At 50.2% G+C, this 20,456-nt stretch overlaps 16 pseudogenes; all 16 read left to right on the top strand.

Annotated features, from left to right (window-relative positions):
* The first annotated feature begins 99 nt into the window (after nt 1–99).
* On the top strand, nt 100–219 carry LOC130313977 (5S ribosomal RNA; annotated as a pseudogene).
* Nucleotides 220–1,485: 1,266 nt separating this feature from the next.
* On the top strand, nt 1,486–1,605 carry LOC130351992 (5S ribosomal RNA; annotated as a pseudogene).
* A 1,679-nt stretch (nt 1,606–3,284) lies between these two features.
* Nucleotides 3,285–3,404, top strand: LOC130351956 (5S ribosomal RNA; annotated as a pseudogene).
* A 2,871-nt stretch (nt 3,405–6,275) lies between these two features.
* Nucleotides 6,276–6,395, top strand: LOC130346243 (5S ribosomal RNA; annotated as a pseudogene).
* Nucleotides 6,396–7,837: 1,442 nt separating this feature from the next.
* Nucleotides 7,838–7,957, top strand: LOC130318029 (5S ribosomal RNA; annotated as a pseudogene).
* Nucleotides 7,958–8,436: 479 nt separating this feature from the next.
* Nucleotides 8,437–8,556, top strand: LOC130313985 (5S ribosomal RNA; annotated as a pseudogene).
* Nucleotides 8,557–9,822: 1,266 nt separating this feature from the next.
* Nucleotides 9,823–9,942, top strand: LOC130351994 (5S ribosomal RNA; annotated as a pseudogene).
* An 877-nt stretch (nt 9,943–10,819) lies between these two features.
* On the top strand, nt 10,820–10,939 carry LOC130334460 (5S ribosomal RNA; annotated as a pseudogene).
* A 682-nt stretch (nt 10,940–11,621) lies between these two features.
* LOC130313996 (5S ribosomal RNA) lies at nt 11,622–11,741 on the top strand (annotated as a pseudogene).
* Nucleotides 11,742–13,823: 2,082 nt separating this feature from the next.
* Nucleotides 13,824–13,943, top strand: LOC130337897 (5S ribosomal RNA; annotated as a pseudogene).
* Nucleotides 13,944–14,612: 669 nt separating this feature from the next.
* LOC130346420 (5S ribosomal RNA) lies at nt 14,613–14,732 on the top strand (annotated as a pseudogene).
* Nucleotides 14,733–16,174: 1,442 nt separating this feature from the next.
* On the top strand, nt 16,175–16,294 carry LOC130318040 (5S ribosomal RNA; annotated as a pseudogene).
* A 479-nt stretch (nt 16,295–16,773) lies between these two features.
* On the top strand, nt 16,774–16,893 carry LOC130314007 (5S ribosomal RNA; annotated as a pseudogene).
* Nucleotides 16,894–18,159: 1,266 nt separating this feature from the next.
* Nucleotides 18,160–18,279, top strand: LOC130351995 (5S ribosomal RNA; annotated as a pseudogene).
* Nucleotides 18,280–19,156: 877 nt separating this feature from the next.
* LOC130334471 (5S ribosomal RNA) lies at nt 19,157–19,276 on the top strand (annotated as a pseudogene).
* Nucleotides 19,277–19,958: 682 nt separating this feature from the next.
* On the top strand, nt 19,959–20,078 carry LOC130314018 (5S ribosomal RNA; annotated as a pseudogene).
* The last annotated feature ends 378 nt before the right edge of the window (nt 20,079–20,456 follow it).

The raw sequence follows: 20,456 nt of genomic DNA on the forward strand, positions 1-20,456 counted from the left end.
CCCAGGTGCAGTTGACATTTTAATCTGTTGCCGCCTTCCGCTCCGATTCGGAAAAGGATTTATTGATGCTTAAATGCACAGTATAAAGGGCGTGAAGCTGTCAACGGCCATCCTAAGCTGAACGCGCCTGCTCTCGTCAGATCGCAGACTGCTACCCAGCTTAGGGCCCGGTAAGTACCAGCATGGGAGACTGGCTGGGAATCCCAGGTGTCGTTGACATATTGCTCTGTTGCCGCCTTACGCTCCGATTCCGAAAAGGATTTATTGATGCTTAAATCCACAGTATACAGGGTGTGAAGATGTCTACGGCCATCCTAAGCTGAATGCGACTGTTCTCGTCAGATCGCAGACTGCTACCCAGCTTCGGGCCTGGTAAGTACCAGCATGGGAGACTGGCTGGGAATCCCGGGTGCAGTTGACATTTTGCTCTGTTTCTGCTCCGATTCCGAAAATTATTTATTGATGCTTAAATCCACAGTATACAAAGTGTGAAGCTGTCAATGGCCATCCTAAGCTGAACGCGCCTGCTCTCGCCAGATCGCAGACTGCTACACAGCTTAGGGCCCGGTAAGTACCAGCATGGGAGACTGGCTGGGAATCTCAGGTGTTGTTGACATGTAGCTCTGTAGACATTTTGCTTTGATTCCGAAAAGGATTTATTGATGCTTAAATCCACAATATACAGGGTGTGAAGCCGTCTACGGCTATCCTAAGCTGAATGCGCCTGTTCTTGTCAGATCGCAGACTGCTGCCCGGCAAGTCCGGGCATGGGAGACTGGCTGGCATTCCAAGGTGCTATTGACATTTTGATCTGTTGCCGCCTTCCTCTCTGATTAAAAAAAATATTTATTGATGCTTAAATCCACAGTATACAAGGCGTGAAGATGTCAACGGCCATCCTAAGCTGAACGCGCCTTCTCTCGTCAGATCGCAGACTGCTACCCAGCTTAGGGCCCGGTAAGTACTGGCATGGGAGACTGGCTGGGAATCCCGGGTGCCGTTGATATTTTGCTCTATTGCTGCCTTCCGCTCCGATTCCGAAAAGAATTTATTGATGCTTAAATCCACAGTATACAAGGTGTGAAGCTGTCGACGGCCATCCTAAGCTTAAGGCTTCTGCTCTCGTCAGATCGCAGACTGGTACAGATCTTAGGGCCCGGTTAGTACCGGCATGGGACACTGGCTGGGAATCCCGGCTGCCGGCGACATTTTGCTCTATTGCCGCCTTCCGTTCCAATTCCGAAAAGGATTTATTGATGCCTAAATGCACAGTATAAAGGGCGAGAAGCTGTCAACGGCCATCCTAAGCTGAACGCGCCTGTTCTCGTCAGATCGCAGACTGCTACCCTGCTTCGGGCCTGGTAAGTACCAGCAAGGGAGACTGGCTGGGAATCCCGGGTGCAGTTGACATTTTGCTCTGTTTCTGCTCAGATTCCGAAAATTATTTATTGATGCTTAAATCCACAGTATACAAAGTGTGAAGCTGTCAACGGCCATCCTAAGCTGAACGCGCCTGCTCTCGTCAGATCGCAGACTGCTACCCAGCTTAGGTCCTGGTAAGTACCAGCATGGGAGACTGGCTGGGAATCCCAGGTGTCGTTGACATTTTGCTCTGTTGCCGCCTTCCGCTCCGATTCCGAAAAGGATTTATTGATGCTTAAATCCACAGTATACAGGGTGTGAAGACGTCTACGGCCATCCTAAGCTGAATGCGCCTGTTCTCGTCAGATCGCAGACTGCTACCCAGCTTAGAGCCTTGTAAGTACCAGCATGGGAGACTGGCTGGGAATCCCGGGTGCAGTTGACATTTTAATCTGTTGCCGCCTTCCCCTCCGATTCGGAAAAGGATTTATTGATGCTTAAATCCACAATATACAGGGTGTGAAGCTGTCAACAGCCATCCTAAGCCTGAACGTGCCTGCTCTCCTCAGATCGCAGACTGCTGCCCGGCAGTTAACGGCATGGGAGACTGGCTGGCAATCCAAGGTGCCATTGACATTTTGCTCTGTTGCCGCCTTCCTCTCCGATTAAAAAAATATTTATTGATGCTTAAATCCACAATATACAAGGCGTGAAGATGTCAACGGCCATCCTAAGCTGAACGCGCCTGCTCTCGTCAGATCGCAGACTTCTACCCAGCTTAGGGCCCAGTAAGTACCGGCATGGGAGACTAGCTGGGAATCCCGGGTGCAGTTGACATTTTGCTCTGTTGCCGCCTTCCTCTCCGATTAAAAAAATATTTATTGATGCTTAAATCCACAGTATACAAGGTGTGAAGCTGTCGACGGCCATCCTAAGCTTAACGCGCCTGCTCTCGTCAGATCGCAGACTGGTACAGATCTTAGGGCCCGGTAAGTACCGGCATGGGACACTGGCTGGGAATCCCGGCTGCCGTTGACATTTTGCTCTGTTGCCGCCTTCCGTTCCGATTCCGAAAAGGTTTTATTGATGCTTAAATGCACAGTATACAAAGTGTGAAGCTGTCAACGGCCATCCTAAGCTGAACGCGCCTGCTCTCGTCAGATCGCAGACTGCTACCCAGCTTAGGGCCCGGTAAGTACCAGCATGGTAGACTGGCTGGGAATCTCAGGTGTTGTTGACATTTTGCTCTGTAGCTCTGTAGACATTTTGCTCCGATTCCGAAAAGGATTTATTGATGCTTAAATCCACAATATACAGGGTGTGAAGCCGTCTACGGCTATCCTAAGCTGAATGCGCCTGTTCTTGTCAGATCGCAGACTGCTGCCCGGCAAGTACGGGCATGGGAGACTGGCTCGCAATCCAAGGTGCTATTGACATTTTGATCTGTTGCCGCCTTCCTCTCCGATTAAAAAAAATATTTATTGATGCTTAAATCCACAGTATACAAGGCGTGAAGATGTCAACGGCCATCCTAAGCTGAACGCGCCTGCTCTCGTCAGATCGCAGACTGCTACCCAGCTTAGGGCCCGGTAAGTACTGGCATGTGAGACTGGCTGGTAATCCCGGGTGCCGTTGATATTTTGCTCTATTGCTGCCTTCCGCTCCGATTCCGAAAAGAATTTATTGATGCTTAAATCCACAGTATACAAGGTGTGAAGCTGTCGACGGCCATCCTAAGCTTAACGCGCCTGCTCTCGTCAGATCGCAGACTGGTACAGATCTTAGGGCCCGGTAAGTACCGGCATGGGACACTGGCTGGGAATCCCGGGTGCAGTTGACATTTTAATCTGTTGCCGCCTTACGCTCCGATTCGGAAAAGGATTTATTGATGCTTAAATGCACAGTATAAAGGGCGTGAAGCTGTCAACGGCCATCCAAAGCTGAACGCGCCTGCTCTCGTCAGATCGCAGACTGCTACCCAGCTTAGGGCCCGGTAAGTACCAGCATGGGAGACTGGCTGGGAATCCCAGGTGTCGTTGACATTTTGCTCTGTTGCCGCCTTACGCTCCGATTCCGAAAAGGATTTATTGATGCTTAAATCCACAGTATACAGGGTGTGAAGTTGTCTACGGCCATCCTAAGCTGAATGTGCCTGTTCTCGTCAGAGCGCAGACTGCTACCCTGCTTCGGGCCTGATAAGTACCAGCATGGGAGACTGGCTGGGAATCCCGGGTGCAGTTGACATTTTGCTCTGTTTCTGCTCCGATTCCGAAAATTATTTATTGATGCTTAAATCCACAGTATACAAAGTGTGAAGCTGTCAACGGCCATCCTAAGCTAAATGCACCTGCTCTCCTCAGATCGCAGACTGCTACCCAGCTTAGGGCCTGGTAAGTACCAGCATGGGAGACTGGCTGGGAATCCCGGGTGCAGTTGACATTTTAGTCTGCTGCCGCCTTCCGCTCAGATTCGGAAAAGGATTTATTGATGCTTAAATGCACAATAAACAGGGTGTGAAGCTGTCAACGGCCATCCTAAGCCTGAACGTGCCTGCTCTCCTCAGATCGCAGACTGCTGCCCGGCAGTTACCGGCATGGGAGACTGGCTGGCAATCCAAGGTGCCATTGACATTTTGCTCTGTTGCCGCCTTCCTCTCCGATTAAAAAAATATTTATTGATGCTTAAATCCACAATATACAAGGCGTGAAGATGTCAACGGCCATCCTAAGCTGAACGCGCCTGCTCTCGTCAGATCGCAGACTGCTACCCAGCTTAGGGCCCAGTAAGTACCGGCATGGGAGACTGGCTGGGAATCCCGGGTGCAGTTGACATTTTGCTCTGTTGCCGCCTTCCGCTCCGATTCCGAAAAGAATTTATTGATGCTTAAATCCACAGTATACAAGGTGTGAAGCTGTCGACGGCCATCCTAAACTTAACGCGCCTGCTCTCGTCAGATCGCAGACTGGTACAGATCTTAGGGCCCGGTATGTACCGGCATGGGACACTGGCTGGGAATCCCGGCTGCCGCTGACATTTTGCTCTGTTGCCGCCTTCCGTTCCGATTCCGAAAAGGATTTATTGATGCTTAAATGCACAGTATACAAAGTGTGAAGCTGTCAACGGCCATCCTAAGCTGAACGCGCCTGCTCTCGTCAGATCGCAGACTGCTACCCAGCTTAGGGTCTGGTAAGTACCAGCATGGGAGACTGGCTGGGAATCCCGGGTGCAGTTGACATTTTAATCTGTTGCCGCCTTCCGCTCCGATTCGGAAAAGGATTAATTGATGCTTAAATGCACAGTATAAAGGGCATGAAGCTGTTAATGGCCATCCTAAGCTGAACGCGCCTGCTCTCGTCAGATTGCAGACTGCTACCCAGCTTAGGGCCCGGTAAGTACCAGCATGGGAGACTGGCTGAGAATCTCAGGTGTTGTTGACATTTTGCTCTGTAGCTCTGTAGACATTTTGCTCCGATTCCGAAAAGGATTTATTGATGCTTAAATCCACAATATACAGAGTGTGAAGCCGTCTACGGCTATCCTAAGCTGAATGCGCCTGTTCTTGTCAGATCGCAGACTGCTGCCCGGCAAGTACGGGCATGGGAGACTGGCTGGCAATCCAAGGTGCTATTGACATTTTGATCTGTTGCCGCCTTACTCTCCGATTAAAAAAAATATTTATTGATGCTTAAATCAACAGTATACAAGGCGTGAAGATGTCAACGGCCATCCTAAGCTGAACGCGCCTGCTCTTGTCAGATCGCAGACTGCTTCCTAGCTTAGGGCCCGGTAAGTACTGGCATGGGAGGCTGGCTGGGAATCCCAGGTGCCGTTGACATTTTGCTCTATTGCTGCCTTCCGCTCCGATTCCGAAAATAATTTATTGATGCTTAAATCCACAGTATACAAGGTGTGAAGCTGTCGACGGCCATCCTAAGCTTAACGCGCCTGCTCTCGTCAGATCGCAGACTGGTACAGATCTTAGGGCCCGGTAAGTACCGGCATGGGACACTGGCTGGGAATCCCGGCTGCCGTTGACATTTTGCTCTGTTGCCGCCTTCCGTTCCGTTCCGATTCCGAAAAGGTTTTATTGATGCTTAAATGCACAGTATAAAGGGCAAGAAGCTGTCAACGGCCATCCTAAGCTGAACTCGCCTGCTCTCGTCAGATCGCAGACTGCTACCCAGCTTAGGGCCCGGTAAGTACCAGCATGGGAGACTGGCCTGGAATCCCAGGTGTCGTTGACATTTTGCTCTGTTGCCGCCTTTCGCTCCGATTCCGAAAAGGATTTATTGATGCTTAAATCCACAGTATACAGGTTGTGAAAATGTCTACGGCCATCCTAAGCTGAATGCGCCTGTTCTTGTCAGATCGCAGCCTGCTACCCAGCTTCGGGCCTGGTAAGTACCGGCATGGGAGGCTGGCTGGGAATCCTGGGAGCAGTTGAAATTTTGCTCTGTTTCTGCTCCGATTCCGAAAATTATTTATTGATGCTTAAATCCACAGTATACAAAATGTGAAGCGTACAACGGCCATCCTAAGCTGAACACGCCTGCTCTCGTCAGATCGCAGACTGCTACCCAGCTTAGGGCCCGGTAAGTACCAGCATGGGAGACTGGCTGGGAATCCCAGGTGTTGTTGACATTTTGCTCTGTAACCGCCTTCCGCTTCGATTCCGAAAAGGATTTATTGATGCTTAAATCCACAGTATACAGGGTGTGAAGCCGTCTACGGCTATCCTAAGCTGAATGTGCCTGTTCTTGTCAGATCGCAGACTGCTGTCCGGCAAGTACGGGCATGGGTGACTGGCTGGCAATCCAAGGTGCTATTGACATTTTGCTCTGTTGCCGCCTTACTCTCCGATTCCGAAAAGGATTTATTGATGCTTAAATGCACAGTATAAAAAGCATGAAGCTGTCAATGGCCATCCTAAGCTGAACGCGCCTGCTCTCGTCAGATCGCAGACTGCTACCCAGCTTAGGGCCCGGTAAGTACTGGCATGGGAGACTGGCTGGGAATCCCAGGTGCCGTTGACATTTTGCTCTATTGCTGCCTTCCGCTCCGATTCCGAAAATAATTTATTGATGCTTAAATCCACAGTATACAAGGTGTGAAGCTGTTGACGGCCATCCAAAGCTTATTTATGCCTAAATGCACAGTATAAAGGGGGAGAAGCTGTCAACGGCCATCCTAAGCTGAACGCGCCTGCTCTCGTGAGATCGCCGCCTTCCGCTCCGATTCGGAAAAGGATTTATTGATGCTTAAATCCACAATACACAGGGTGTGAAGCTGTCAACGGCCATCCTAAGCCTGAACGTGCCTGCTCTCCTCAGATCGCAGACTGCTGCCCGGCAGTTACCGGCATGGGAGGCTGGCTGGCAATCCAAGGTGCCATTGACATTTTGCTCTGTTGCCACCTTCCTCTCCGATTAAAAAATTATTTATTGATGCTTAAATCCACAATATACAAGGCGTGAAGATGTCAATGGCCATCCTAAGCTGAACGCGCCTGCTCTCGTCAGATCGCAGACTGCTACCCAGCTTAGGGCCCAGTAAGTACCGGCATGGGAGACTGGCTGGGAATACCGGGTGCAGTTGACATTTTGCTCTGTTGCCGCCTTCCATTCCGTTTCCGAAAAGGATTTATTGATGCTTAAATGCACAGTATAAAAAGCATGAAGCTGTCAATGGCCATCCTAAGCTGAACGCGCCTGCTCTCGTCAGATCGCAGACTGGTACAGATCTTAGGGCCCGGTAAGTACCGGCATGGGACACTGGCTGGGAATCCCGGCTGCCGTTGACATTTTGCTCTGTTGCCGCCTTCCGTTCCGATTCCGAAAAGGATTTATTGATGCTTAAATGCACAGTATACAAAATGTGAAGCTGTCAACGGCCATCCTAAGCTGAACGCGCCTGCTCTCGTAAGATCGCAGACTGCTACCCAGCTTAGGGCCTGGTAAGTACCAGCATGGGAGACTGGCTGGGAATCCCGGGTGCAGTTGACATTTTAATCTGTTGCCGCCTTCCGCTCCTATTCGGAAAAGGATTTATTGATGCTTAAATGCACAGTATAAAGGGCGTGAAGCTGTTAACGGACATCCTAAGCTGAACGCGCCTGCTCTCGTCAGATCGCAGACTGCTACCCAGCTTAGGGCCCGGTAAGTACCAGCATGGGAGACTGGCTGGGAATCTTAGGTGTTGTTGACATTTTGCTCTGTAGCTCTGTAGACATTTTGCTCCGATTCCGAAAAGGATTTATTAAATCCACAATATACAGGGTGTGAAGCCGTCTACGGCTATCCTAAGCTGAATGTGCCTGTTCTTGTCAGATCGCAGACTGCTGCCCGGCAAGTACGGGCATGGGAGACTGGCTGGCAATCCAAGGTGCTATTGACATTTTGATCTGTTGCCGCCTTCCTCTCCGATTAAAAAAAATATTTATTGATGCTTAAATCCACAGTATACAAAGAGTGAAGATGTCAACGGCCATCCTAAGCTGAACGCGCCTGCTCTCGTCAGATCGCAGACTGCTACCCAGCTTAGGGCCCGGTAAGTACTGGCATGGGAGACTGGCTGGGAATCCCGGGTGCCGTTGATATTTTGCTCTATTGCTGCCTTCCGCTCCGATTCCGAAAATAATTTATTGATGCTTAAATCCACAGTATACAAGGTGTGAAGCTGTCGACGGCCATCCTAAGCTTAACGCGCCTGCTCTCGTCAGATCGCAGACTGGTACAGATCTTAGGGCCCGGTAAGTTCCGGCATGGGACACTGGCTGGGAATCCCGGCTGCCGTTGACATTTTGCTCTGTTGCCGCCTTCCGTTCCAATTCCGAAAAGGATTTATTGATGCCTAAATGCACAGTATAAAGGGCGAGAAGCTGTCAACGGCCATCCTAAGCTGAATACGCCTCTTCTCGTCAGATCGCAGACTGCTACCCAGATTCGGGCCTGGTAAGTACCAGCATGGGAGACTGGCTGGGAATCCCGGGTGCAGTTGACATTTTGCTCTGTTTCCCCTCCGATTCCGAATTTTTTTTATTGATGCTTAAATCCACAGTATACAAAGTGTGAAGCTGTCAACGGCCATCCTAAGCTGAACGCGCCTGCTCTCGTCAGATCGCAGACTGCTACCCAGCTTAGGGCCCGGTAAGTACCAGCATGGGAGACTGGCTGGGAATCCCAGGTGTCGTTGACATTTTGCTCTGTTGCCGCCTTACGCTCCGATTCCGAAAAGGATTTATTGATGCTTAAATCCACAGTATACAGGGTGTGAAGATGTCTACGGCCATCCTAAGCTGAATGCGACTGTTCTCGTCAGATCGCAGACTGCTACCCAGCTTCGGGCCTGGTAAGTACCAGCATGGGAGACTGGCTGGGAATCCCGGGTGCAGTTGACATTTTGCTCTGTTTCTGCTCCGATTCCGAAAATTATTTATTGATGCTTAAATCCACAGTATACAAAGTGTGAAGCTGTCAATGGCCATCCTAAGCTGAACGCGCCTGCTCTCGCCAGATCGCAGACTGCTACACAGCTTAGGGCCCGGTAAGTACCAGCATGGGAGACTGGCTGGGAATCTCAGGTGTTGTTGACATGTAGCTCTGTAGACATTTTGCTTTGATTCCGAAAAGGATTTATTGATGCTTAAATCCACAATATACAGGGTGTGAAGCCGTCTACGGCTATCCTAAGCTGAATGCGCCTGTTCTTGTAAGATCGCAGACTGCTGCCCGGCAAGTCCGGGCATGGGAGACTGGCTGGCATTCCAAGGTGCTATTGACATTTTGATCTGTTGCCGCCTTCCTCTCTGATTTAAAAAAATATTTATTGATGCTTAAATCCACAGTATACAAGGCGTGAAGATGTCAACGGCCATCCTAAGCTGAACGCGCCTTCTCTCGTCAGATCGCAGACTGCTACCCAGCTTAGGGCCCGGTAAGTACTGGCATGGGAGACTGGCTGGGAATCCCGGGTGCCGTTGATATTTTGCTCTATTGCTGCCTTCCGCTCCGATTCCGAAAAGAATTTATTGATGCTTAAATCCACAGTATACAAGGTGTGAAGCTGTCGACGGCCATCCTAAGCTTAACGCTTCTGCTCTCGTCAGATCGCAGACTGGTACAGATCTTAGGGCCCGGTAAGTACCGGCATGGGACACTGGCTGGGAATCCCGGCTGCCGGCGACATTTTGCTCTGTTGCCGCCTTCCGTTCCAATTCCGAAAAGGATTTATTGATGCCTAAATGCACAGTATAAAGGGCGAGAAGCTGTCAACGGCCATCCTAAGCTGAACGCGCCTGTTCTCGTCAGATCGCAGACTGCTACCCTGCTTCGGGTCTGGTAAGTACCAGTAAGGGAGACTGGCTGGGAATCCCGGGTGCAGTTGACATTTTGCTCTGTTTCTGCTCAGATTCCGAAAATTATTTATTGATGCTTAAATCCACAGTATACAAAGTGTGAAGCTGTCAACGGCCATCCTAAGCTGAACGCGCCTGCTCTCGTCAGATCGCAGACTGCTACCCAGCTTAGGTCCTGGTAAGTACCAGCATGGGAGACTGGCTGGGAATCCCAGGTGTCGTTGACATTTTGCTCTGTTGCCGCCTTCCGCTCCGATTCCGAAAAGGATTTATTGATGCTTAAATCCACAGTATACAGGATGTGAAGACGTCTACGGCCATCCTAAGCTGAATGCGCCTGTTCTCGTCAGATCGCAGACTGCTACCCAGCTTAGAGCCTTGTAAGTACCAGCATGGGAGACTGGCTGGGAATCCCGGGTGCAGTTGACATTTTAATCTGTTGCCGCCTTCCCCTCCGATTCGGAAAAGGATTTATTGATGCTTAAATCCACAATATACAGGATGTGAAGCTGTCAACAGCCATCCTAAGCCTGAACGTGCCTGCTCTCCTCAGATCGCAGACTGCTGCCCGGCAGTTACCGGCATGGGAGACTGGCTGGCAATCCAAGGTGCCATTGACATTTTGCTCTGTTGCCGCCTTCCTCTCCAATTAAAAAAATATTTATTGATGCTTAAATCCACAATATACAAGGCGTGAAGATGTCAACGGCCATCCTAAGCTGAACGCGCCTGCTCTCGTCAGATCGCAGACTTCTACCCAGCTTAGGGCCCAGTAAGTACCGGCATGGGAGACTAGCTGGGAATCCCGGGTGCAGTTGACATTTTGCTCTGTTGCCGCCTTCCTCTCCGATTAAAAAAATATTTATTGATGCTTAAATCCACAGTATACAAGGTGTGAAGCTGTCGACGGCCATCCTAAGCTTAACGCGCCTGCTCTCGTCAGATCGCAGACTGGTACAGATCTTAGGGCCCGGTAAGTACCGGCATGGGACACTGGCTGGGAATCCCGGCTGCCGTTGACATTTTGCTCTGTTGCCGCCTTCCGTTCCGATTCCGAAAAGGTTTTATTGATGCTTAAATGCACAGTATACAAAGTGTGAAGCTGTCAACGGCCATCCTAAGCTGAACGCGCCTGCTCTCGTCAGATCGCAGACTGCTACCCAGCTTAGGGCCCGGTAAGTACCAGCATGGGAGACTGGCTGGGAATCTCAGGTGTTGTTGACATTTTGCTCTGTAGCTCTGTAGACATTTTGCTCCGATTCCGAAAAGGATTTATTGATGCTTAAATCCACAATATACAGGGTGTGAAGCTGTCTACGGCTATCCTAAGCTGAATGCGCCTGTTCTTGTCAGATCGCAGACTGCTGCCCGGCAAGTACGGGCATGGGAGACTGGCTCGCAATCCAAGGTGCTATTGACATTTTGATCTGTTGCCGCCTTCCTCTCCGATTAAAAAAAATATTTATTGATGCTTAAATCCACAGTATACAAGGCGTGAAGATGTCAACGGCCATCCTAAGCTGAACGCGCCTGCTCTCGTCAGATTGCAGACTGCTACCCAGCTTAGGGCCCGGTAAGTACTGGCATGTGAGACTGGCTGGTAATCCCGGGTGCCGTTGATATTTTGCTCTATTGCTGCCTTCCGCTCCGATTCCGAAAATAATTTATTGATGCTTAAATCCACAGTATACAAGGTGTGAAGCTGTCGACGGCCATCCTAAGCTTAACGCGCCTGCTCTCGTCAGATCGCAGACTGGTACAGATCTTAGGGCCCGGTAAGTACCGGCATGGGACACTGGCTGGGAATCCCGGGTGCAGTTGACATTTTAATCTGTTGCCGCCTTACGCTCCGATTCGGAAAAGGATTTATTGATGCTTAAATGCACAGTATAAAGGGCGTGAAGCTGTCAACGGCCATCCTAAGCTGAACGCGCCTGCTCTCGTCAGATCGCAGACTGCTACCCAGCTTAGGGCCCGGTAAGTACCAGCATGGGAGACTGGCTGGGAATCCCAGGTGTCGTTGACATTTTGCTCTGTTGCCGCCTTACGCTCCGATTCCGAAAAGGATTTATTGATGCTTAAATCCACAGTATACAGGGTGTGAAGTTGTCTACGGCCATCCTAAGCTGAATGTGCCTGTTCTCGTCAGATCGCAGACTGCTACCCTGCTTCGGGCCTGATAAGTACCAGCATGGGAGACTGGCTGGGAATCCCGGGTGCAGTTGACATTTTGCTCTGTTTCTGCTCCGATTCCGAAAATTATTTATTGATGCTTAAATCCACAGTATACAAAGTATGAAGCTGTCAACGGCCATCCTAAGCTAAATGCACCTGCTCTCGTCAGATCGCAGACTGCTACCCAGCTTAGGGCCTGGTAAGTACCAGCATGGGAGACTGGCTGGGAATCCCGGGTGCAGTTTACATTTTAGTCTGTTGCCGCCTTCCGCTCAGATTCGGAAAAGGATTTATTGATGCTTAAATGCACAATAAACAGGGTGTGAAGCTGTCAACGGCCATCCTAAGCCTGAACGTGCCTGCTCTCCTCAGATCGCAGACTGCTGCCCGGCAGTTACCGGCATGGGAGACTGGCTGGCAATCCAAGGTGCCATTGACATTTTGCTCTGTTGCCGCCTTCCTCTCCGATTAAAAAAATATTTATTGATGCTTAAATCCACAATATACAAGGCGTGAAGATGTCAACGGCCATCCTAAGCTGAACGCGCCTGCTCTCGTCAGATCGCAGACTGCTACCCAGCTTAGGGCCCAGTAAGTACCGGCATGGGAGACTGGCTGGGAATCCCGGGTGCAGTTGACATTTTGCTCTGTTGCCGCCTTCCGCTCCGATTCCGAAAAGAATTTATTGATGCTTAAATCCACAGTATACAAGCTGTGAAGCTGTCGACGGCCATCCTAAACTTAACGCGCCTGCTCTCGTCAGATCGCAGACTGGTACAGATCTTAGGGCCCGGTATGTACCGGCATGGGACACTGGCTGGGAATCCCGGCTGCCGCTGACATTTTGCTCTGTTGCCGCCTTCCGTTCCGATTCCGAAAAGGATTTATTGATGCTTAAATGCACAGTATACAAAGTGTGAAGCTGTCAACGGCCATCCTAAGCTGAACGCGCCTGCTCTCGTCAGATCGCAGACTGCTACCCAGCTTAGGGTCTGGTAAGTACCAGCATGGGAGACTGGCTGGGAATCCCGGGTGCAGTTGACATTTTAATCTGTTGCCGCCTTCCGCTCCGATTCGGAAAAGGATTTATTGATGCTTAAATGCACAGTATAAAGGGCATGAAGCTGTTAATGGCCATCCTAAGCTGAACGCGCCTGCTCTCGTCAGATTGCAGACTGCTACCCAGCTTAGGGCCCGGTAAGTACCAGCATGGGAGACTGGCTGAGAATCTCAGGTGTTGTTGACATTTTGCTCTGTAGCTCTGTAGACATTTTGCTCCGATTCCAAAAAGGATTTATTGATGCTTAAATCCACAATAAACAGGGTGTGAAGCCGTCTACGGCTATCCTAAGCTGAATGCGCCTGTTCTTGTCAGATCGCAGACTGCTGCCCGGCAAGTACGGGCATGGGAGACTGGCTGGCAATCCAAGGTGCTATTGACATTTTGATCTGTTGCCGCCTTACTCTCCGATTAAAAAAAATATTTATTGATGCTTAAATCAACAGTATACAAGGCGTGAAGATGTCAACGGCCATCCTAAGCTGAACGCGCCTGCTCTTGTCAGATCGCAGACTGCTTCCTAGCTTAGGGCCCGGTAAGTACTGGCATGGGAGACTGGCTGGGAATCCCAGGTGCCGTTGACATTTTGCTCTATTGCTGCCTTCCGCTCCGATTCCGAAAATAATTTATTGATGCTTAAATCCACAGTATACAAGGTGTGAAGCTGTCGACGGCCATCCTAAGCTTAACGCGCCTGCTCTCGTCAGATCGCAGACTGGTACAGATCTTAGGGCCCGGTAAGTACCGGCATGGGACACTGGCTGGGAATCCCGGCTGCCGTTGACATTTTGCTCTGTTGCCGCCTTCCGTTCCGTTCCGATTCCGAAAAGGTTTTATTGATGCTTAAATGCACAGTATAAAGGGCAAGAAGCTGTCAACGGCCATCCTAAGCTGAACTCGCCTGCTCTCGTCAGATCGCAGACTGCTACCCAGCTTAGGGCCCGGTAAGTACCAGCATGGGAGACTGGCTGGGAATCCCAGGTGTCGTTGACATTTTGCTCTGTTGCCGCCTTTCGCTCCGATTCCGAAAAGGATTTATTGATGCTTAAATCCACAGTATACAGGTTGTGAAAATGTCTACGGCCATCCTAAGCTGAATGCGCCTGTTCTTGTCAGATCGCAGCCTGCTACCCAGCTTCGGGCCTGGTAAGTACCGGCATGGGAGGCTGGCTGGGAATCCTGGGAGCAGTTGAAATTTTGCTCTGTTTCTGCTCCGATTCCGAAAATTATTTATTGATGCTTAAATCCACAGTATACAAAATGTGAAGCGTACAACGGCCATCCTAAGCTGAACACGCCTGCTCTCGTCAGATCGCAGACTGCTACCCAGCTTAGGGCCCGGTAAGTACCAGCATGGGAGACTGGCTGGGAATCCCAGGTGTTGTTGACATTTTGCTCTGTAACCGCCTTCCGCTTCGATTCCGAAAAGGATTTATTGATGCTTAAATCCACAGTATACAGGGTGTGAAGCCGTCTACGGCTATCCTAAGCTGAATGTGCCTGTTCTTGTCAGATCGCAGACTGCTGCCCGGCAAGTACGGGCATGGGTGACTGGCTGGCAATCCAAGGTGCTATTGACATTTTGCTCTGTTGCCGCCTTACTCTCCGATTCCGAAAAGGATTTATTGATGCTTAAATGCACAGTATAAAAAGCATGAAGCTGTCAATGGCCATCCTAAGCTGAACGCGCCTGCTCTCGTCAGATCGCAGACTGCTACCCAGCTTAGGGCCCGGTAAGTACTGGCATGGGAGACTGGCTGGGAATCCCAGGTGCCGTTGACATTTTGCTCTATTGCTGCCTTCCGCTCCGATTCCGAAAATAATTTATTGATGCTTAAATCCACAGTATACAAGGTGTGAAGCTGTTGACGGCCATCCAAAGCTTATTTATGCCTAAATGCACAGTATAAAGGGCGAGAAGCTGTCAACGGCCATCCTAAGCTGAACGCGCCTGCTCTCGTCAGATCGCCGCCTTCCGCTCCGATTCGGAAAAGGATTTATTGATGCTTAAATCCACAATACACAGGGTGTGAAGCTGTCAACGGCCATCCTAAGCCTGAACGTGCCTGCTCTCCTCAGATCGCAGACTGCTGCCCGGCAGTTACCGGCATGGGAGGCTGGCTGGCAATCCAAGGTGCCATTGACATTTTGCTCTGTTGCCACCTTCCTCTCCGATTAAAAAATTATTTATTGATGCTTAAATCCACAATATACAAGGCGTGAAGATGTCAATGGCCATCCTAAGCTGAACGCGCCTGCTCTCGTCAGATCGCAGACTGCTACCCAGCTTAGGGCCCAGTAAGTACCGGCATGGGAGACTGGCTGGGAATACCGGGTGCAGTTGACATTTTGCTCTGTTGCCGCCTTCCATTCCGTTTCCGAAAAGGATTTATTGATGCTTAAATGCACAGTATAAAAAGCATGAAGCTGTCAATGGCCATCCTAAGCTGAACGCGCCTGCTCTCGTCAGATCGCAGACTGGTACAGATCTTAGGGCCCGGTAAGTACCGGCATGGGACACTGGCTGGGAATCCCGGCTGCCGTTGACATTTTGCTCTGTTGCCGCCTTCCGTTCCGATTCCGAAAAGGATTTATTGATGCTTAAATGCACAGTATACAAAATGTGAAGCTGTCAACGGCCATCCTAAGCTGAACGCGCCTGCTCTCGTAAGATCGCAGACTGCTACCCAGCTTAGGGCCTGGTAAGTACCAGCATGGGAGACTGGCTGGGAATCCCGGGTGCAGTTGACATTTTAATCTGTTGCCGCCTTCCGCTCCTATTCGGAAAAGGATTTATTGATGCTTAAATGCACAGTATAAAGGGCGTGAAGCTGTTAACGGACATCCTAAGCTGAACGCGCCTGCTCTCGTCAGATCGCAGACTGCTACCCAGCTTAGGGCCCGGTAAGTACCAGCATGGGAGACTGGCTGGGAATCTTAGGTGTTGTTGACATTTTGCTCTGTAGCTCTGTAGACATTTTGCTCCGATTCCGAAAAGGATTTATTAAATCCACAATATACAGGGTGTGAAGCCGTCTACGGCTATCCTAAGCTGAATGTGCCTGTTCTTGTCAGATCGCAGACTGCTGCCCGGCAAGTACGGGCATGGGAGACTGGCTGGCAATCCAAGGTGCTATTGACATTTTGATCTGTTGCCGCCTTCCTCTCCGATTAAAAAAAATATTTATTGATGCTTAAATCCACAGTATACAAAGAGTGAAGATGTCAACGGCCATCCTAAGCTGAACGCGCCTGCTCTCGTCAGATCGCAGACTGCTACCCAGCTTAGGGCCCGGTAAGTACTGGCATGGGAGACTGGCTGGGAATCCCGGGTGCCGTTGATATTTTGCTCTATTGCTGCCTTCCGCTCCGATTCCGAAAATAATTTATTGATGCTTAAATCCACAGTATACAAGGTGTGAAGCTGTCGACGGCCATCCTAAGCTTAACGCGCCTGCTCTCGTCAGATCGCAGACTGGTACAGATCTTAGGGCCCGGTAAGTTCCGGCATGGGACACTGGCTGGGAATCCCGGCTGCCGTTGACATTTTGCTCTGTTGCCGCCTTCCGTTCCAATTCCGAAAAGGATTTATTGATGCCTAAATGCACAGTATAAAGGGCGAGAAGCTGTCAACGGCCATCCTAAGCTGAATACGCCTCTTCTCGTCAGATCGCAGACTGCTACCCAGATTCGGGCCTGGTAAGTACCAGCATGGGAGACTGGCTGGGAATCCCGGGTGCAGTTGACATTTTGCTCTGTTTCCCCTCCGATTCCGAATTTTTTTTATTGATGCTTAAATCCACAGTATACAAAGTGTGAAGCTGTCAACGGCCATCCTAAGCTGAACGCGCCTGCTCTCGTCAGATCGCAGACTGCTACCCAGCTTAGGGCCCGGTAAGTACCAGCATGGGAGACTGGCTGGGAATCCCAGGTGTCGTTGACATTTTGCTCTGTTGCCGCCTTACGCTCCGATTCCGAAAAGGATTTATTGATGCTTAAATCCACAGTATACAGGGTGTGAAGATGTCTACGGCCATCCTAAGCTGAATGCGACTGTTCTCGTCAGATCGCAGACTGCTACCCAGCTTCGGGCCTGGTAAGTACCAGCATGGGAGACTGGCTGGGAATCCCGGGTGCAGTTGACATTTTGCTCTGTTTCTGCTCCGATTCCGAAAATTATTTATTGATGCTTAAATCCACAGTATACAAAGTGTGAAGCTGTCAATGGCCATCCTAAGCTGAACGCGCCTGCTCTCGCCAGATCGCAGACTGCTACACAGCTTAGGGCCCGGTAAGTACCAGCATGGGAGACTGGCTGGGAATCTCAGGTGTTGTTGACATGTAGCTCTGTAGACATTTTGCTTTGATTCCGAAAAGGATTTATTGATGCTTAAATCCACAATATACAGGGTGTGAAGCCGTCTACGGCTATCCTAAGCTGAATGCGCCTGTTCTTGTCAGATCGCAGACTGCTGCCCGGCAAGTCCGGGCATGGGAGACTGGCTGGCATTCCAAGGTGCTATTGACATTTTGATCTGTTGCCGCCTTCCTCTCTGATTTAAAAAAATATTTATTGATGCTTAAATCCACAGTATACAAGGCGTGAAGATGTCAACGGCCATCCTAAGCTGAACGCGCCTTCTCTCGTCAGATCGCAGACTGCTACCCAGCTTAGGGCCCGGTAAGTACTGGCATGGGAGACTGGCTGGGAATCCCGGGTGCCGTTGATATTTTGCTCTATTGCTGCCTTCCGCTCCGATTCCGAAAAGAATTTATTGATGCTTAAATCCACAGTATACAAGGTGTGAAGCTGTCGACGGCCATCCTAAGCTTAACGCTTCTGCTCTCGTCAGATCGCAGACTGGTACAGATCTTAGGGCCCGGTAAGTACCGGCATGGGACACTGGCTGGGAATCCCGGCTGCCGGCGACATTTTGCTCTGTTGCCGCCTTCCGTTCCAATTCCGAAAAGGATTTATTGATGCCTAAATGCACAGTATAAAGGGCGAGAAGCTGTCAACGGCCATCCTAAGCTGAACGCGCCTGTTCTCGTCAGATCGCAGACTGCTACCCTGCTTCGGGTCTGGTAAGTACCAGTAAGGGAGACTGGCTGGGAATCCCGGGTGCAGTTGACATTTTGCTCTGTTTCTGCTCAGATTCCGAAAATTATTTATTGATGCTTAAATCCACAGTATACAAAGTGTGAAGCTGTCAACGGCCATCCTAAGCTGAACGCGCCTGCTCTCGTCAGATCGCAGACTGCTACCCAGCTTAGGTCCTGGTAAGTACCAGCATGGGAGACTGGCTGGGAATCCCAGGTGTCGTTGACATTTTGCTCTGTTGCCGCCTTCCGCTCCGATTCCGAAAAGGATTTATTGATGCTTAAATCCACAGTATACAGGATGTGAAGACGTCTACGGCCATCCTAAGCTGAATGCGCCTGTTCTCGTCAGATCGCAGACTGCTACCCAGCTTAGAGCCTTGTAAGTACCAGCATGGGAGACTGGCTGGGAATCCCGGGTGCAGTTGACATTTTAATCTGTTGCCGCCTTCCCCTCCGATTCGGAAAAGGATTTATTGATGCTTAAATCCACAATATACAGGATGTGAAGCTGTCAACAGCCATCCTAAGCCTGAACGTGCCTGCTCTCCTCAGATCGCAGACTGCTGCCCGGCAGTTACCGGCATGGGAGACTGGCTGGCAATCCAAGGTGCCATTGACATTTTGCTCTGTTGCCGCCTTCCTCTCCAATTAAAAAAATATTTATTGATGCTTAAATCCACAATATACAAGGCGTGAAGATGTCAACGGCCATCCTAAGCTGAACGCGCCTGCTCTCGTCAGATCGCAGACTTCTACCCAGCTTAGGGCCCAGTAAGTACCGGCATGGGAGACTAGCTGGGAATCCCGGGTGCAGTTGACATTTTGCTCTGTTGCCGCCTTCCTCTCCGATTAAAAAAATATTTATTGATGCTTAAATCCACAGTATACAAGGTGTGAAGCTGTCGACGGCCATCCTAAGCTTAACGCGCCTGCTCTCGTCAGATCGCAGACTGGTACAGATCTTAGGGCCCGGTAAGTACCGGCATGGGACACTGGCTGGGAATCCCGGCTGCCGTTGACATTTTGCTCTGTTGCCGCCTTCCGTTCCGATTCCGAAAAGGTTTTATTGATGCTTAAATGCACAGTATACAAAGTGTGAAGCTGTCAACGGCCATCCTAAGCTGAACGCGCCTGCTCTCGTCAGATCGCAGACTGCTACCCAGCTTAGGGCCCGGTAAGTACCAGCATGGGAGACTGGCTGGGAATCTCAGGTGTTGTTGACATTTTGCTCTGTAGCTCTGTAGACATTTTGCTCCGATTCCGAAAAGGATTTATTGATGCTTAAATCCACAATATACAGGGTGTGAAGCTGTCTACGGCTATCCTAAGCTGAATGCGCCTGTTCTTGTCAGATCGCAGACTGCTGCCCGGCAAGTACGGGCATGGGAGACTGGCTCGCAATCCAAGGTGCTATTGACATTTTGATCTGTTGCCGCCTTCCTCTCCGATTAAAAAAAATATTTATTGATGCTTAAATCCACAGTATACAAGGCGTGAAGATGTCAACGGCCATCCTAAGCTGAACGCGCCTGCTCTCGTCAGATTGCAGACTGCTACCCAGCTTAGGGCCCGGTAAGTACTGGCATGTGAGACTGGCTGGTAATCCCGGGTGCCGTTGATATTTTGCTCTATTGCTGCCTTCCGCTCCGATTCCGAAAATAATTTATTGATGCTTAAATCCACAGTATACAAGGTGTGAAGCTGTCGACGGCCATCCTAAGCTTAACGCGCCTGCTCTCGTCAGATCGCAGACTGGTACAGATCTTAGGGCCCGGTAAGTACCGGCATGGGACACTGGCTGGGAATCCCGGGTGCAGTTGACATTTTAATCTGTTGCCGCCTTACGCTCCGATTCGGAAAAGGATTTATTGATGCTTAAATGCACAGTATAAAGGGCGTGAAGCTGTCAACGGCCATCCTAAGCTGAACGCGCCTGCTCTCGTCAGATCGCAGACTGCTACCCAGCTTAGGGCCCGGTAAGTACCAGCATGGGAGACTGGCTGGGAATCCCAGGTGTCGTTGACATTTTGCTCTGTTGCCGCCTTACGCTCCGATTCCGAAAAGGATTTATTGATGCTTAAATCCACAGTATACAGGGTGTGAAGTTGTCTACGGCCATCCTAAGCTGAATGTGCCTGTTCTCGTCAGATCGCAGACTGCTACCCTGCTTCGGGCCTGATAAGTACCAGCATGGGAGACTGGCTGGGAATCCCGGGTGCAGTTGACATTTTGCTCTGTTTCTGCTCCGATTCCGAAAATTATTTATTGATGCTTAAATCCACAGTATACAAAGTATGAAGCTGTCAACGGCCATCCTAAGCTAAATGCACCTGCTCTCGTCAGATCGCAGACTGCTACCCAGCTTAGGGCCTGGTAAGTACCAGCATGGGAGACTGGCTGGGA

The sequence above is a fragment of the Hyla sarda genome, chromosome 1 (genome assembly GCF_029499605.1).
Source record: "Hyla sarda isolate aHylSar1 chromosome 1, aHylSar1.hap1, whole genome shotgun sequence".
NCBI classification, from domain to species: Eukaryota; Metazoa; Chordata; class Amphibia; order Anura; family Hylidae; genus Hyla; species Hyla sarda.